The 19,661-nt window shown below is 37.8% G+C and overlaps 1 protein-coding gene across 1 annotated transcript in view; it reads left to right on the top strand.

Moving 5' to 3' along the window:
- The window catches only part of ZNF804B (zinc finger protein 804B), a 508,035-nt gene that overhangs the window by 11,869 nt on the left and 476,505 nt on the right, over nucleotides 1-19,661 (top strand).

Genomic DNA, 19,661 nt, shown 5'->3' on the forward strand with positions numbered 1-19,661 from the left:
ATCACTAGACGTTGATTATATATTTCACTCTATGTTTGCAAGTTTTATAAAAAACATTAAGGTGACTTTGGGAGTTCAGGAACACCTTAATGGATAAGCTCAAGGAAGCTCAAGAAGTTTTCCCCTGAGCTGAGTGCCCAAAGAGGTGGGGAGGCTGACTTTAAATAGGGCCCATGGGCATTAGCCAGTGTTGGGGGGCAGAAACCTGGATAGAGAAAGCTGGACTTGGAGAAACCCAAAATTTCTAGAATTGAAAACAGGAAAATGTTTTCAAAATCTTCGATTGGAGAGTCAAAGTCATTCATTCATTCATTCATTCACCCATCGTGTATTTAACAAGTATTGTTAAGGGTCTACTATGTGCCAGGCACTTGCTATAGCAAAACTGAAAGATAAATCACACTGTGGAAAGAGAAGACATACTTCCCATGAACTAAGCTTTGGTAAGAGACCAAACTCCTTTGTATAACACAGAAGGAAAAAAAAAAAAAAGGTGAGGGGGGCCTCTGAAAAGGGTGAACTGAGATAGCCATCCGTGTTAATGTGGTTCAGTTGGCCCATGGCACTAAGCGCTTAGGTCAGAGTTTAAAATTAGTGTAGACCTAGACAATTCTAAACATTTGTAGACTTTTCATTTTGTCCTTTTGATTTTGTTTTCTTTTGGATTTCTTAGTAAATTTTTTTTTTTGGAAAATTTAGCCACCTGCATGAGACCAAGGGAATGACAGCAGTTGAAGGCAGGGTTCCTGTAATCCTGCTAGTCTGGTTGTGGGATGCAGCCTAAGGGGCCAGCACCAAAAGTATGATCAGCTGAGGAATGAAGGGATGTAGTAGACATAGTGCCTAGAAGAGAGAAAGCATTAGAACACTAGACTGCACTTCGTGTGGTGTGAGGACCTGAGTGCCCCCTTTTCCTTGGAGATCTATATATGGGGAAGGAATTGTTGGCTACCACCCATAGAGAAGGTTCTGTTTCTATTCCTTGGAGAATTCTCCATTCCTAGTGGCCAATGCCAGACATTTCAATTTAGATGCTGCTAAATGCAAATTGCATTTAGAAATATCCCTTCTGCATAAATGCATAAGAAATATCCCTTCATCCTGTTAGTTATTTACTCTTCATTGTGAATAAAGGATCTGGAAAAGATTCTTCTCTTAACCTAATACCTCAGGTGTTAGGTCCCTAAAAGAAAAGGAAGGAAACCATTGAAGAGGATAATGAAAGCATAGTATGGGAGCATGAAGGTGAGTTTTTATTCAAGGGTCTGCTTTGGAAGGGCTTTAGGGCCCCCTAGACAGTGGAGACCACAAATAGGAAGCTCCTAAGAGCAAGATGAGGATTTAAAGGACCTTGGCTGGAAGAGCTCTGGGCTACTCTGCTGAAAGATATACACACCAAGAGTTCTTGGTGGAAAACTCTCAGGGCAACTATGGCTCTGCCTCAAAGCTGGTGAAGTTCAGATCCTAAGTTTTCACAAGCCATTTTGGAGCCCTTACTGCATGCTGGGCACTGTACCAGGAGCTGATATAATGAAGTAAATACAATTAACATGGTATCTGTCCCAGTGGAGACTACAGAAAGGGAATGAAGATAGGTGATAAACAGATTTTTATTTCATAGTACCTTATTTATAAATGTACAAGTTCTTGTGAAGAAAAAGTAACAGATGTTAACAAGGGATATAACAAGGTGACCCTAATTAGTCCTAGAAGTAGGGAAGACTTACCGGAGTAAATGATGGCTAATTTGAGACTTGAAGAATGAGTAGTAGTTGTCCTGGCACAGAGCCCTAAAGCAGGACCCAAGGAAAGACTCCCAGGTGTGGGATGTGGGTGTGGGCTGAGGGGCTGAGGGTCTGAGGGGATGCAAGACAAGGCAGGACTGGCAGGTAAGGGCCACGGCCAGGTAGGATCCTGTAGGCCATATAACAAGGAAATAAGGAAATTATCTCAGGTAGAAATATGCTTTTAATCTCACTACAGAACTAAACACTCTGTGGTCCTGATATGAGATCTTCTGATTACTTCCTGTGGGTTGTGCCAAATGGGATAGGTAACCATGGCTTTTACGGTTGTTGTTATTGTTATAAATAAAAATCAGAAATGATTTATAAACAAGAAAATAAGATTACCAGAATTGAATCATCATTAATCTTAGTTACTTGTGTAATAAGTTCATTATAAACAGGCCCTTATAAGGAGAGAAGAACTGAGAATTGACTTTATAGATCTATGCACAAGAATGATATTATGATTTAAGGTTCACCCAAAATACTCCTCTTTGCTGTTTTAGGGTAACCTGGGGTGATCTGGCCAAATGAGGGTTTTCTTGCTTTAAGGGTATATGACATTTCTATCCAGAAAGCAAAGGAAAATGGAGTTTCTGGGATGTTTTGAATCATTATAGAAACTCATTTTGTCTTTGTTAAGGAATTTGGATCAAAAGATGTTAGACACCATTCATATAATAACATTGAAGACCCAAGGTATAATCAATTACTTCTTTAGATGACGCACCCCTCTGGATCTCTGAAGTGCATGTGTGGCTGCTAAAAGATGAGTCCCTTCCAGTGTTGCTTGGTAACAAAGGTTGCATGTTTTTATGTTTATTTAAAAATTTAAAATAAAAACCATGATGTATGTAGGGTTTTGTGGTATTGTTTATGTACATATTTTGCCTTGTTTATGCATTTACCCCTCCTGGCTCTACAATTTTAAGGTGGGAGCATGGATGTTTTCCCTTCATGTATTAAGAATTGAGAAGTGGTTAAGCATGTTGGTTTTAGAGTTGGACTGAACTGGTTTGACCTCCCACTCCAGCTCTAACTAGCTATGTGACTGCTTCAGTACTATGAGCCGCAGCTTGTTCACTGGGGATGTGACTTGCCTTATGGGGCCACTGGAAGAAGTGAAGGGGCTCATGAATGTTAAGTGCCCAATGAAAGGCAGCTGATGGTTACTTCTACAGCAAGTTAGCTTGTTCTGTCATAAACAGGTTTTCCTTGACCCCTTAAAATGTTCTCAGCACTAACTGGGAAATTAGCCCTTTTATATAAAATTGTTGAAACTTGCTTTTTTGGATGGCCCTTTAAGATTGTTCTTTACTGTAGTTGTGTTTTCTTGGGAAGAGAAGCATAGGCATGGAGGCCAATTAGCTTTCTGTTTAACACAACTGTTGCAAATAGCAGCCCTGTGTTTTCACAACTTTCATAATGAAAATACTCAGTATGCCCTACTTTCCTGATATAGCTTTAATTCAAGACAATGACACATTTGAAGTGGCTTTTCTATTTTACTTATTCTTTTTGTCAGAGCATATTGAGTTAAGTAGATGAGTTGTTTTTATGATCTTGCTGCCATGTGGAGGAATTTTTCTTCTCTTTTCTATTAGGGATAGATATTTAATCTAAAACTACTGTTTGTGCTGATAAACATCCAACCTCATTACTGTATTTAAATATCTTTCACTGCCTTTGGAAATTCTAATGAACCAGTCAGGTGTTTTTCTCTCCATCACTTTCCTCAATAAAAACCTACTTTAACAGTAAAATATTTGAAAGGAGAAAATATTATGACTAAGGGTTGTACATGTTGTGCATATGTTCACATTTTGAGCAAATATTAAGGTCCTTGTGCAGATACAGTCTTCTATACCCATACATCCTGCTCTTAGCACAAACAGAAAGTATTCAATCCATGTATATCATTTGCCACTTCATGTTGCAAAAAGCATTTGTATCTAGTCAGGATAACAGAAACCATTCTCAGCTTTTCAAACAGAGGGAGTACAATGCATGAAATTGTTTCCGAAGGTGTTGAAAAGCCTGAGGGAGAGAAAAGTGGAAGGTCCTATTACCCAGAGATTAGTAACTGAAGGAAGTCACTACAGCCACTCAGGCTGGAGCAGCAAAGGGGAAAGTGTATTACCTGGACCCTACGACTTACTCTGGTGGCCCTGCGGCCGCTGCCACAACCACTTCCCACTGCTCTGCAGGCATCTCAGAGCTCACGGTCCCACTGGTGCTACTGGACTCGCTGCCTGAGTGCCTGGTGCCTCCAACTGCTGGCTGCTGCCACCACTGTGCTGCTATTGCAGAGGCCAGCAGATGCCGGTGCTGCTGCCACTGCTACCAGAACCCAGGAGTGCTGAGATGCCAAGGCAGCTGGAGCCAGAAGCAGAAAAAGAAAACCATGGTTTCTTTCCTTTCCCTAACTTGCACTCTCCCACCAGTGCTTTCCATTGGCAGACCTAACCAGAAACCAGCTGGCAAGGAGCTCTGGGATATACAACTTACAGGCTTCCAGTCCCAGAGGAGAGTAGGAATAGTGAGAATAGAACTGATTGCCAACAGAGAAATACCTAGCACTGCATTTACAACACTTACCATAAGACTGCAGAAACTAAGAGGGAGGGGAGCTAACTAATGAAGGAAATTATTTTATATCTGTTATATAGAAATCTGAAGGTGGGTGCAAATATTTATGTTCAACCCAGACCTTATGTATACTCGTTTCCTATCACTGCTGTAACAAATTACCACAAACTTAGTGGCTTCAAACAACACAAATGTATTATTCTTCAGTTCCGTAGGTCAGACTTCCTACAGAGGTCTCACTGGGCTAAAATCAAGGTATAGGTGAGGCTGCCTTCCTTTTTGGAGGCTTTAAGGGAAAGTTCATTTCCTTGCCTCTTCCATCTTCTAGAATTTGCCTGCATTCCTTGGCTCATGGCTACCCATCTCCATTTGCAAAGCCAGCAAGTTCTTCTCCTGCTGCCATCTCTCTGATTCTCTGCAGCTGGGAAAACTCTTTGTTTTAAAGGACTCATGTGATTAGATTGGGCCACCTGGATAATCCAGGATCCTCTCCTCATCTCAACATCCTTAGTTTTAGTCACAGCTGCAAAGTCCCTTTTGACATGTAAGATAGCATTCACAGGTTCTGAGAATTCGATCATGAGCATCTATGGGGGCCATTATTCTGCTTACCACATCTTAGAATTTTAGATTCATATACATCTGTAGTTAGTCACTGGTTATTATCTCTCAAAGATGTCTCAAACACATAATCTCTAAAACTAGACTAATCTTCCACTAAGTGTGTTCTTCCATGGTTAGGAACATCATCTTCATCCAACAATCTAGGCTTGAAGCTTCAGAGTGTTTTTCTTTAATCCCTCATCAGACTGGTAAATCTGCTAATTTTAATCCCGAAATATTTCTTCAAACTACCCCTGCCCTGCACTGCTCCTACCACTCCTACCTCCTGCCAAGGAATGTAAGCATTTTGCATTTTCCTGAAAATAAATTGTCTCTTGATTACCTGTGTCTGGCATTGTGCTAGCTGGTGGAACTGCTGTTGTGAATAAGGTATCCATGCTGTCTACTCCAATGGGATTTCCAATCTGGAATGGAAAACACACATTAAACAAATAAACCTGGTAAATGTCCTGGAAGGGGACATTCTGATTTTTCTGATTATGATTCATTTTTCAAAAATTGGAGTTAATAATTTGTGAATGTTCTAGAGAAAGGCCATCAAGTTGATTGATTTAAATGTAAGCATTAGTAAGGTTTTTTGTGTATATGTGTTGCTTTGCCCTGATTCTGGAATATAAAGATGGAAAGTAAGACTTCTAAATTACATGTCAAATATGGCAACTTAATTCCTTATGGTAAAATCAAGCTAGAGTGGCCTTTAGAGTTCATCTTTTTTGTTCATCAGTTGTCTAAATGGGGCTAAATTGCAGATTTGAGGCCCCCACACTAGAGTTAATAGAATCAGAATGCCTGGGGTGGGGCCTAGGATGTGCATTTTAAACAAGCAGCCCATGAGTTTATCATATGTACACATTAACATTGTGAAATTATTGCACCCGTGTCAACTCACCAATACTCCCTTGATTTGTAACTCAGAGGCCAGAGGCTGAGGAAGGTTTTATGACTTGCTCACTCTCTGTCCCCTCCTTTTCCACTGGTAACTCCTGTGGGGATCCTCCATGAAGCTTCCCTGATGTTCTGAGCACCTCCCTAATGCCCAGGTCACAGTCACAGTAACAGGTAGGAAGCACTCATTGTGTGCCATACTATGCCAAAACAAGCCTTTTGCACATTGTCTTATTTAATTCTCAAAACAATCTTAAGATGTAGGCACTATTATTTTCCATTTTGCAGATGAGATGAGGCTCCACATTTCACAACTTCTGAGTGGCAGAGAGCTGGGGCTTGGATCCAGGACCTTTAGATTCCCAAGGTCAGATGTGAAACAATTTCACTGAGAGTTGATTCTTCCCTCTCTGTGCCACCATGATGATTTTCACATTCCTTTATTAAAACATAATGGCATTTTAATGGTTGGTTCACATATCTATTTCTCTTTCTTTCAATCTCCTGGCAGTGGCATCTGTGTTTTCTTCATCCAGGCAAATAATAGTTAGCCCCTGTGTGCTGCAGGATCTGCAGCTTAGTAGGCACTCAATAAAACTCTGTCCCCTTGGTCATTTTATTCATTCATTCAATCTTGGTCGATTAGAATGGATCAAAATGAAAATATTAAGTTAAAGTAAATGTAAAATTTGGGTATCTACACGTATGGCAAAATTAAAAGGTAAAATTTTGGGAAAATATTCATATGTACAGCAGTCGGTGTGTAGGTATAATTAACTAATGTTCAGATTTTAGTAAGAAACTAATGGTAAAAACTCTTGTTATTGACAATTACACAGGACAATAAAGGTACTTTCCAAGAAACCAAAGACATTAAGAATACAAAACAATTCAAAAGTGAAGCAAACACTTTTCAAAGATTTTCTCTCACATAAATTGCAAATAATGTTATAATTTTTCAAGGTGAAAACTCCAAATTATCTCTCTTTACAGGAAGAAATGTATATTTTGCTTCCCTTATTGTTATGTACTTTTTCTTATTGTGTCATATACTAATTCTGCTCATAGCTATGAATATTAAAAATTGATTATGTACATCAATCAGGTGACAAGGCAAAGTGGTGTTATTACCTTTTTCCTTCAGGTACATATGATTAAGCAACCCATTTCTTATTAGAAATATAAAGGAAACAAAAACCCATAAGACTGACATAAGTCTATTTTCATCTTATTAGAATTTGAGTTCTTTGAAATAATAATAAAAAAATCCCTTCATAAGTATATTAAGCCATTTAATTACAATGGGGTGATTTTTTAATGTTTCCATTATTATTGAAGAATATAAGTAGGGTATTCAAAACACATATTAATAAAAGTTAATTAACTGATCAGGGTCCAGTTGTCTGAATTGGCATTTAAGCCAATCGGGGGGTAGCTCAGATTCTTCCAGAGGATATTAAGAGCAGCAGCAAAAGCCTGCTGAAGCACACCCTGTGCTTTACTCTGCTAGGAGATTTTCTAGAGTATCTCTAGACTAGTGGATCCTCGCTGCAGAAGCATTATGTATCAGCAGCTTGACTAATTGGCCTGACATCCCTGAGGTCTCCCTGGGCTGCTGGTCAGAATCCAGACCATCTTATGTCCTTGTCACAAAGCTTATTGTCATAACTGCATTATGGAAACTGCAAACTTGCAGAGCATACTCTAAACTCTGATGACTTCAACAAGCATTTATTGAGTTGCTGGTTATTCTCATATATGATTTATCTCATTTAATATGTAGGTGCTCATTCAATTTACAGGTGACAAAACTGAGGCCCAGAGAGGTTAGATAACTTTCTCAAGGTCACAGTTAGCCAGCAGAAAATAGGAGATTTGAACACAAATCTTCTAATGTGAAACCTAGAACTCTTTGCACTTTGTGTGAGTAGGTTGCTCTGAAAAATGTTTGTCAGGCTGCTAAGGAATGGTTTGCTTGAAAAGGAAAAAAAAAGCAACAAAAAACCACCTTCACTGACTTAAGCAAAAGAGAAGAATTGATTATTGGAAGGATTTAAGGGTAGAAAATACCACCAGGTCTCAGTCAGGGCTGGGAAGTGGAATCGTGAGCTGAGGTGACTGTTTGTGTCTCTGGTATTTGCAGATGTCTCATCTCTGCTGCTCACTTCAGCTTCGTCATTTGCTGCCTTACAAATGAGCTTTCTCTGCCCCTGGTAGACAATGACTAGTCCAGCCCATGAGCTCTGTGTGTGTGTGTGTGTGTGTGTGTGTGTGTGTATGTGCACGTAATAGGGCAGGAGGGGAGAGAGTGATTGGATGGGGGAGAGGGTGACAGGGTCACACAGTCTGTGGCCCACACACAGAGCTATGGGAAGAGATATTCTGAGGAAGGGGCATGGGCAGCTTCTCAGATGGGAGTCAGTGGAGGTGGGGAGGACATAATTGGTAGAGAAACGATCTGTGTTATTTATACAAAGCCTTCCCGTACTGCGCTGTTAAACTTTGATAGTTAAATCCCTGGTTCTCCCACTTGTTTGGGAGGAGTTTTATGAATCTTAATTGGTTTCTTTAGTTTGGGTTAAAACAGTTGTATATATACTCATGTGTACATATATGCATGTGTGTGTGTATATATATATATATGTATATATACTGATATCTCTATATATCTGTATCTATAATTATATTCCAAATATGCACATATAATTCTATTTATGCAAGCGTTTTATTCCTGGGAGTCATCTTCATCAAGGAGGTATTTTGTTGTCGCTTCTATAATACGAAGGGGAAAACGTTGTCTTATTGTCGTTTGTAAACTAATTGTGCTTATACAAGTATCATTTGGTTAATATTAGCAAGAAGAATCAGGTAGTGCCAGAGAGAAGAAATGGCACTTCTGTTAGTAGAATGGCCTACCTGTGAGCTGTGGGTTTCCAGCTCCTCTGACATGGTACTATACCCTGAGTAAACATCTTAGCAATAGACATGGGTGAGTGGCTCTCCTAAGAATTATCCCACAAAGCAGTTTTTATGGACAAGAGGACTCTTGAGGAAAACATCACACTCATTTCAACTTAATGTTATATGAATGCCCTAAACATCTTTCAGTTTACAAAAAGATTTGCTCCTTGTACAAGAAGGTCAAAAGTGAAAATGTCAAACCTGATTGCCTCCCCTTGTATGTGGTGAAAGGAATACAGGAACTGCTGAGATCATCCCATAAAAAAGATAAATATTGAGTACATTCATGGATGATGTCCTGGCTAAAAACATCCAAGGTAAGAATTTTCTTTGTCTCTCACAACCCATCCCTCATCTGTTCACCCCTAAAAATTCGACCCAATAATCTTGTGGCTAATATGCCAACTTTAAAATACTTCAAGTTTTTGCATGTTGTTTGTGCTTTGTAGGACTGTGGAAAGTAACATTTAGTAATATGTGGATTTTTGGAAATATTCCATACCAAGAGTAAAGCAATAGAGGTGTGGTCTTGATTTCACCAGAGAAAATAAAAAAGGTGAGGTGACGTCCAGCTCTTGCCTTACTCTCAGTCAGTGCTGGGCTTTGTTAAGTCTACTTGCTTCATTTTCCTCACTAAAGGACTAGGCTGGAATAGACAACATCTAAAGCTCCTTCTAGTGCTAGGATTCATGTGCTTTCTGAATCTATAATATCTTAGGGAGATACTAGTCATGTTTCTTAACAAAGAGTAAATTTTAAAAAGAGATGTGATCATTGTTGAGGTGGATGATGGCTACGTGGGTTCATTATACTATTCTCTTTACTTTTGTGAATGAAACTTTCAGAGAGACAGAGACAGAGAAACATAGCTATAGAGAATGGTGGCAATAATAAGAAAATGCTACAAGGAGTAGATGAAAGTTATCTCCTCTATCCTATGAAACATGATATGTTAAGTTTATTTTAATGAGTCATCTAAACATGAAAGGTGATATAACCAATAGGATGTAGTAGAAAGCGGAAACAGAGAAATTGGAAAACCTTGCAAGTCTCCTTGAGTGACTTCAGTTGAAATGCTTTATCATTTTGATATGAATGCCACATAAGATGTACTTATAGTCAAGTTTAATGAATATACATTACAGAAATAAATGGTTCATGAATTCACCATCATTTTGGATTATGCATTATCGCTCTTTAAAATCATTAGTTTGGAAAATTGAGATTTGATTGTAATTTGCAATTTCCTAGCATGTCCTGACTGGGCAAAGAAGGAAGCAATCTGGATAAGGGCCAGATTTCAGAGCAAAATTTACAAATGCAGTGTGGTTATTCCACAAAGTAGATAAAGCACATGACATAATCTGCAATTAACTATAAAAGTTTACCATGGAAGTACCAATGGAATAACCCAAAGTTCGAGCTGTAACATCAGAGCTCACACATATTCTAAAGTCACTTTCTACACAGCTAGATTTCTTCTAGAGATAAGTGCAATTATTTATCTAAACAAATGTTTACTGAGTAACCTTTCTTTTCCAGAGCTGTACAAATAGTCACTTGAGGATCTTTAAGGTACAAGACCATATCTTTGCCATTTGAAAGTGGATAGAGCTCTTTTCCCCTTGGGCCGTGATTGGATGTTTAATCTCACATAAAAGAACAGATTCCTTCCTTGAAACCAAAATAAATTGGTGGTCTTCTTTTTAGTAAAAATTTTAGAATCTTAAAAGGGACCTTTACATTCCCAAATGGACTCTGGAAATTCACTAACTAACCAACAGCTAAGCTTTTAGAAAAATTGTTTATACTTGTTCTATTTCCTCATCCAACCCTCACTCCTCAACCTAGTGCATCCTGCTTCTGCCTCCACTACACTAAGTCACTCTTTCCAAGACCCAATGGCCTCCTGCTCATTAAATCTACTTTTTAGTCCTTTACTTTTTTTTTTTTTTTTTTTTTTTGGTGAGGGAGATTGACCCTGAGCTAAGATCTGTTGCCAATCTTCCTCTTTTTGCTTGAGGAAGATTGTCGCCGAGCTAACAGCTGTGCCAATCTTCTTCTATTTTGTATGCGGGATGCCACCACATCATGGCTTGATGAGCGATGTGTAGGTCTGTGCCTGGGATCTGAACCCGCAAATCTGGGCCACCAAAGCAGAGCACACAAACTTAACCACTATGCCACCGAGCCGGCCTCTTTTTCGTCCTTTTCTTACCTGACTTTGAGACAGCAATTGATGCTGTTGAGTACTCTCTTCTTTAGGAAATGTTGTGGCTTCCATGACACTGCCCTCATCTGCTTTTCTTTCTCTGTTCCTGGGCAATTTGAATTAAATAATGTCTTCTTAGACTTCTTTGTAGGTCCCTGTTCTTCTGTCTTTCACTTTCCTCAGAGTTTTGAAGTAGGCTGTCTTCTCTGTTCACTATGTATTCTTATGTTAGGTGATAGCACTACTCCTGAATCCTCAGTTGTCATCTACAGTGATTTCCAAATCTCCATCTCCATACCAGACCCATCTCCTGAGCTTCAGGGCAATATATCCCACTCTCTACCGGGTAGTTTAACATTGATGTTTCTTTTTTTTTTTTTTCACAGCATCTGAATTTGACTTATTTATTTATTTATTTTTTGGGAGGAAGATCACCCCTGAGCTAACAACCATGCCAATCCTCCTCTTTTTGCTGAGGAAGACTGGCCCTGGGCTAACATCTGTGCCCTTCTTCCTCCACTTTATATGGGACGCTGCCACAGCATGGCCTGACAAGCGGTGCCTCGGTGTGCGCCCGGGATCCGAACCTGGGTTGCCAGCAGCGGAGCACGCGCACTTAACCGCTAGGCCACGGGGCCAGCCCCTAACATTGATGTTTCTGACACCTCAAATTCAGCATGTTCAAAACAGAAAACTTCATCTCCCTGAATATCCCCAACCTGCTCCTCTTCCAGGGTTGTCTGTCTCAGGGAATGGCACTCTCTCCTGCCAAGTATTTCGTCCTTTCTCTCCTTCACACTCTGCACTTTCAATCAAATCCCAAGATGTCTGACATATCTCTTGATTTTTGCCACCTCTTACTATTCTTATTGTCATTATCTTTGTACAGACTCCCTGTCATCTTTTCCCCTGATCACTGTAATAGCCTCCTAACTAGTATATCCAATCTAGTTACCTAGTTCTCTTCCACTCTCTTCTCCCAATTCAAAATGGTCCTTCTATAATGCATCTCTAATCATGGCATTTCTCTGATCAAAACATGACTGTGTTCCATTTCACTTGAGATGAAATCATGGTACTTTTGTAGCTTATGCTGCATAATCTGGCCCCATGGATGTTTAATCTCACACAAAAGAGAGAGCTTCAGGACAACATATCCAACTGGATATATTGCATAATCTGGTCCCATGCTTAGCTATCCAGTCTCATCTCTTATGATTTCCCTTTGTATTTCAAGTCCTGCCTTATTGAAATTCTTTTAGTTCTTCCGGCACAGTATGGCTCTTCTTGCCTTTGGTTTTAGAACATCCCTCTGCTAGAGTATATATATATCCTATGCCAGGAACATTCCCCTCCTACTCCTTGCCTGTTTTTTGGCTCACTTCTATTTAACTTTCAGAAATCCTTGTATCTTTCTTCCCTCAAAGGCATCCCCTAATCCTCTAAACTAGATAAAGTTAGGAAACTATTGCAACTTGTATATCCATGATGATAACAATTATTATAATTGTTTAATTTTCTTTTATGTGTCTAGGATAGAGAGGCAGAGACTGTATACACTCTCAAGTAGAAATTATGCTTATTTGCTCACGATTGCATTGCACCCCCGAGCCGCCATGCTTGACACAGTGCCTGACACAGTTTTTCAGTTCATTACTAAATGCAGAGAGAGAATAAAATTCAATGTGCGTCATGTTGTCCCATGACCAATTGAGAGAAACAGGGGATAAGCCATTTCAATATAATGCCAAAGGACACCTTTTCACCTAAATTTTATTGCAAATGGAATAAATGATATACAATGAGTTTGGGGAGGCACTATGGAGCCTTTTATATGTTTTTGTCTTACATGGCCCCTAACACATGACTATACATACAGGAGGCAATCAACAAATAATTATCGAGTTAATGTTTTGAATGACTTTTATTTGACTAGGGGAAGGCACTAAGCTCAATAAGCTGTGCTGATTTTATTTTTGGCTCCACTGAATACAGATATAAGATTAAGGGGAGCTGTGATGGTGCATATCAGACTCAGGATAATCTTTGGGACAATTTCTCCTTTAGCTTAATTTATTTTAACTTATCAAACTGTTTTCACTTTTCTTTCCTAAAAGTTACTTGTGTATATCAGAAAATACGTATTAGTACTTAGCCATTTCAACAAAGTACGAGATTTAATATAATGCATGTGCTCTATACCTCATCCAAAGATACTGATAATGGAAATATCAAGCAAAAGTTATTCCAGTTTGATGCTATAGCTATAATATGTCAGTAATTGAAAACACAGTCTTCCCCTACAAACTCCGTACTCCTTGTATATTTCTTACTTTGGGAATGGTACCATCTTGCTGGAAAAACTAGAAACCTAATATATTTGACACCTTTCTTTCCCTCATAACCTATGTTTATTTACCTCCTGATTGCCTCTCAAATTGGATCTAAGCATTTCCACAGTCTTTAATCTGGTTCAAGCTATTATCATCTTCTGCCAGGAAATTTGTAACAACTTACTAAGGAGGGTGTCTGCACGAACATGTCCTCTGCCAGTCCATTCTCCACTCAGCAGCCAAACCAATCTGATTATGCCCCGCTTAAAATCTTTAATGGCTTCCCATCAGCCTTAAAGAGAAATGCTCCACTCTTCACTGTTTCTTCTGACGCCACAGTACTACCAAACTTGCTATTTAGATGTCATAGTCTAATATATAGATTTCCGGCTTTTCAGTTTCCCATCCATCTCTGCACTAAAATGGATGCAGTCAGGATGAATTTTTTAAAGGAAAATGTTTGTATTGCCCCCAAGTATTCTCTGATAGGGTGCATTAGTCATACATTCAGACATTAGGCTTCACAATTTTATTTAAAACACCTTAATCCTGTCGTCTGCCTGCCTGATTGTTAAGACAGTGTAGTCTTTCCTTTCAGACATATTTTTGGATAACAGTTCAAGGGCTTCATGGATTTCTTTATGATGTTTATAGAGTTCACGATGTAGATGAGCAGAGATCCCAAAAGGAATAAATTACATGTTCAAGAGCGCATAATGAGTTAGTAATAGAGTACATAACAAGGGTAGTCATCTCACTTCAATGAGCTTTTCACTTTTTCATTTTGATTTTGGCTGGGACGGAGTATGTGCTCAAGAATTGTCACTGTATAGGCTAGAAAGTGAAGAGTCAAAGAGTTGAAATATTACAAGGTATGTAGTTTTTATCCATGATAAAATAAACCTTCTTGTAGAATATTATATTACTTTTGCTTGCATAAAGCAGTGTTGTATAAACTTGGAAGAGAGAGAGGAGGAAGGTGAGACTTGAGTGAGAGAGAGATCCCTGAGGAGGTCATTACACTAGAGCGTATTTGGTAAAAAGTAAATATGTTCAATACTCAGACATTTACTTCTTCCTCCATAAATCAAGGCTTTACATTTAATGCAGTTTTTTAAATAGCGTCTTTAAAAATGGCTTAGTATTTTAAAAACAGATCAGAAATGTGAACTATATAATTAAAATGGAATCAAATTTATACTTTTATAATAACCTAAGCAAATATAGATAAATATTAGTCTTATCAAGCATACATCTCAAAGAACAGATAAGAGTGGCTGGCGAAACAGGGTATTGCAGAACACATAGAAATAATCTTTAAATGTGGAATAAATGTTGTGTACCTTACTAATCGCTTGCTCAGATGCTCCAACAGAAGAGTATTTTTAATCCAATGAATTGAGAATAAGTTTCTATACTTGGCTCAGTGAGTAGTAATATATACATATAAAAGTTCGACTGAATCACTTGCAGAATATATTCTTGGTATCCTTACAAATTAGAGTGGAAGAAATTACTATGTGGGTGAAACTTAAGACTTCAGACAAGGTGCAACCATTATATTTTGACTTGCTGTTTTAAAGAACTTCATGGACGATGGCCAAAACCTGATCAACAATATAGGAACATTTTAATATAATGAAATTTCTCAACCATTTTAATAAAAGTAAAATTAACATTAAGGAGAAATTATTACAGATATTTTAAATGACTCTCTTTTTAAATGAGGCACTAAAGATACAAATACCAAAAAATCCCATGGTAATTGCTTACAAGTTGCTGGTGGGGAAATGAATGTGAAAATATACAACAGCAATATGACAGGAGAATTGCTAGAATATGGTTGAGTACCACTTACAATGAGGGCAGAAAAGGGTTTCTTGACTTTGCCAGGCTTCACAGAGGAAATAAAATTTGATTGATAAGCAGAATTTTGCTAAGAGAACTCAGGAAGGAAATTAAAGGGGAGGAGCTTGGAAATATTAGGAAACTGTCAGAGAACAAAGTGTGAAGAGAGAGAATAGTGGGCACAAGATGAGGCTGGGTATCTAGGTAAGCAGGGAACAGAGAATCAAGGGTTTGCAGATGATGATAGAATTTTGCTTTTTATCCTGGAGGTGAAATGGAAGCCATTGAAGAATTTTGATTAGGGGAATAATATTTATTGAGTGCTTACTGTATGCCAGGATCTTTACACCATTATTTCATTAAACACTCATAACCAGCCCTATAATGTAGATATTGTTATTACACTCATTTTGTAGATGAGAAAACTGAGGTGCAGAAAGGTAAAGAAACAAATTACAGCTCTACAAAGTTGCAGAACCAGGTTTCAGTACAGCAATTTGATACCAGAGGTGGTTCTCTTAAACCTTGGGCTATACTGCCTTTAACTTTGATAGAATATTATATAGACGAGAAAGAGAGAGAGGAGGCAGAGATGACTGGAGTGAGGGAGATCCCTAAGGGGGCACAGAGACAAGGCCAGACACTAGAAATACTTACTATAGGTATGGTGGGAAGATGAGTGGGGCTTGGATTGATTGGCTATCGGTGATAAAAAGGAAGGGAGGAAATAAGGACAACATTCAAGTTTCTGACTTGGCAACTGTGTGGAGAGTGGTCCATTTTACAGCAATAGAGAGTGAAAGTGGGGGAGCAGATTGAAGGAATAGTGCTGGCTTCTATCTAGAGCCTGTGGTGATGGAGATGCTTGTGGAAATCCAGTGGGACGTCTCCAGAAGGCACTGTGTGAGGATTGGAGCACAAGAGGGGTATTAACACTCAGAATTAAATCCAGACCCCTAACCCTGACCACAATTAATCATGTAAAGTGGTGATGTGGAAATAGGGGACTACTGTTATCAACTCTTGCTTTTCCTTTGGCAAAAACACTTAATGTCTTTGGGTCGCAGAATCTTTATCTGTAAAACAAGGGGAGTAGACCAGATATTTGAAAGGTACCTTTGGAGGTTCTCTTTATATTCTTTTAAAAACTGGGCACTGTATTTATCATGTAAGTCCTATCAGTAGGTAATCTGGAAATTTACATAATTGACCACAAGGGGGAGAACTCTCATTCTAATTGTCATTTTCTACAATTTGAAATAATCTAAAAGTACTTTGCTATATGAATTTGGTGATAGGCTGTCTCATTTTTACTTCCTCATGGAAGTTGGGGGCATTCTCCTGCTAGAGATAGGTCTAACTGAGCTTAAATGTGTTTTTTTTTTTTTTTTTTTGCTAAAGTCATGATAAATTTACTGAATGGAAAAATCTATCTGTATTAAGCAATAATTCTCCACGAAGTAATACAGATGCCTGCCTCTTTAATTAAAATAAAGACAGTAGAATTTTTAAATTCACCTTGGGAGGGTTTTTCCTTCCAAATAACATTATTTCAGTTATCCTTCAGAAAAGTATAACCTCCCTGAAAGTCCTTGGTTACTCTGAAACAAGCATAAGATCATCAGCATGCCAGTCCATTGTAAAGATATCCACATCAAAACAAAAGGCACTGGCCACACCATTTAAATATTACATGTTAATTGATCATATATGAGTATATGTTGTAAGTTGTATGTTCTTTGTTATATGAACATTGAATGTTATATGTTCACAGTTAAAATACTAATTTTTTGTTTGGGTCAACTTCTGTACTCTGATTTTATGTAAAATTTTATTGTAGGGAAACTATAACTCTCATTGGGTTGGGGATTACCTTGTAAGGCTTTCAAAGATTTAATGAGTCAAATTTTTGGACTTGATCAAATTAAATTACATTTGTAAGGTATGAATATAATATTTCTGCATTTTATCAAATATACCCAAACATACACAGCTAAATGAGTTATCCCCTTTAAAGACATAATATTAGTGAGCTATATAGGAATCTCAATAATGCGATTGTTACTGAAAATATATTTGTGTTTTCTCTTAGAGGCGGTGTCACATCCTTTTAATATGTTCGGTGACAACAGATCTTCCTTTGAGAGTGAATGTAATATTTAAAAAAACAAACATTTCTACGAATGATGATTGAATATTAAGCTCACCAATCAAGTGGGAGTAATATTATTTGAGGATCAAAAAACTAGATGTAACTAAAATATTTAAATTCCCTTTGATTTATAAACCTCCTTAATTCATCAGCCATAAAAGAGTCACAAAATGTTTTCCACAATGATGTTGTCACTGGAATAAGTATAAACCCTCCTAAAGTGACTACTAGGAAGCGAAACTTTCACTTGAATAAACTCATTCTAGTGTGTTCACTAAAATAAATAAATAACTATGTAAGAAGTTTAATTTATTGTCACTTTATGCTTATTTTCCAGTTATTTTCACAGTTGACACTTCATGAATCCTTTAAGTGCAAAATAACAGTATACTAAGTAAATCAGTGATATTTTCATTTAGATATTTTCTTTAATTTCCTCCAAAAATGACTCAGATTTTTAATGTTTTTCTTTGGCTTAAAGAATTAATTTTCTATCAATATTTCTCACACCAGGAACTATTATAGACCAATAAAAGATCTGTGCCAGGCGGTGTGGAGGATACACACCTTACTGCTGCTTGTATACCCAGTGACAGGTGCAGTGCTTGGCCCATTAGTAGATATTTACCAGGAGATATTTAGTAAATATTAGTTGCATAGATGAATGAATAAATGATATGAAATTATATATATATATATAATTATTCCTGTTACCTATATTGTTCCAGAGTGCTGCATAATCATCCACCCAAAATTTAGTGGCTTAAATCAACAATAATCATTTATGTTGTTCACAGATCTGCATTGGACAGGGCTCAGTGGGAATAGCTTATCTCTACTTCACTGCTCCACATGGTGTCAGCTGGGCTGGCTTGATATCCAGGGTTGACTGGAAGGCTGGAGTCTGGAGTCACCTGAAGGTTCACTCACTCAATGTCTAGTGGTGATACTGCCTGTTGGCTGGGACCTCAGCTGGGGTGTCATCTGGAAAACTGCTTGGATTGCTCACAGCGTATTATTTCGGTTCTGAGAGCTAGCATTCCAGTGATAAAGGCAAAGTGCATGGCATTTCTATGACCTGGAGGTCACATGGGATCACTTCTGTTGTACCCTGTTGGTTGAGGCAGTCACAAAAGTCTGCCTGATTTCAAGGGGAGAGGATTGAAAAGCTACCATGTGATGGGAGAAATGTTAAGGTCACATTGAAAGAAGAGCATCTGGGATGGGATATAATGCAATGGCCATTTTGGGAAAATATAATGTTTATAATGGGCATTCTTTTAGATATGTAATTTTACTTATAAAATGTACCTCTATTCACTAGCTAACTTTAGAAAATACTGTTCCCAAACAAAATTTACTCTGCTAAAGGGATTCTTTGCTAAACATCTATTGCTCGTTTTCTCTTTCCTGCTTCTGCTTGTTCTCTGTTCTCTTAAATATGCTCGTATGCCCTCTCAGACCTCCTGTCACATCCACTCAAAGCCTAGACCAAGACTTACTTCTTCATCAAATGTTTTCTCTTTTTGTGAGGGGCAGGGGGAGCCTGGAAAGCATTTACTCTTACTTTGACTCATTTTGTCACTAAACATTTACTATTGATGGGTGCCTGTGTTTTTCTTACAGTTCAGAGTAAATAGCACATTGCCGATTAGTATTAGGTGTTTAATATTTACTAAATTGATAAAATGTTTGTAAATTATATACTGTTTCTTAACCAGAAGAGTTACTTCTCATTTTATCTGTTTTTTTCTCTTTCTGTCACTAAATTTAAATGAGCAGAACTTCAAGTTCAGCTAAAAGTGAAAAATGCCATTCTGTATTTAAATATATATTATAAAATTTAAAAATAGGAATTATTTTTCCTGAAATTTGATTCTGAGGTGAAACAAATGATAACAAATTATCTGCATATCACAAATTTGAGGTGCATACTGAGATAAAATGAAACTAAAATGATATAACAGTATTTCCTCCATTAAATCCAAAGTCTGTTTCATAAGATATTGAAGTAATTTTGGATAAGTATCCTTGAAGCAGTCAAAATATTAATGTCATTTAATTGTGTAAAGGAACTAGAAAATTTAAAATAATGCAAAAAAAGCATTAATCCTGGGTAAAGGAAGGGAGAGACCAACTTGAAATAGGTCACATAGAAATTGCATATAATTAATTGCCTTACAGGAAGTAAATTGAAAACATAACCAATTGGTTTATCTTACATGGAATATTTATAAATAAATTTTACGAGTGGCAATCATGTCTTCTGT

Source organism: Diceros bicornis, chromosome 3 (genome assembly GCF_020826845.1).
Source record: "Diceros bicornis minor isolate mBicDic1 chromosome 3, mDicBic1.mat.cur, whole genome shotgun sequence".
NCBI classification, from domain to species: domain Eukaryota; kingdom Metazoa; phylum Chordata; class Mammalia; order Perissodactyla; family Rhinocerotidae; genus Diceros; species Diceros bicornis.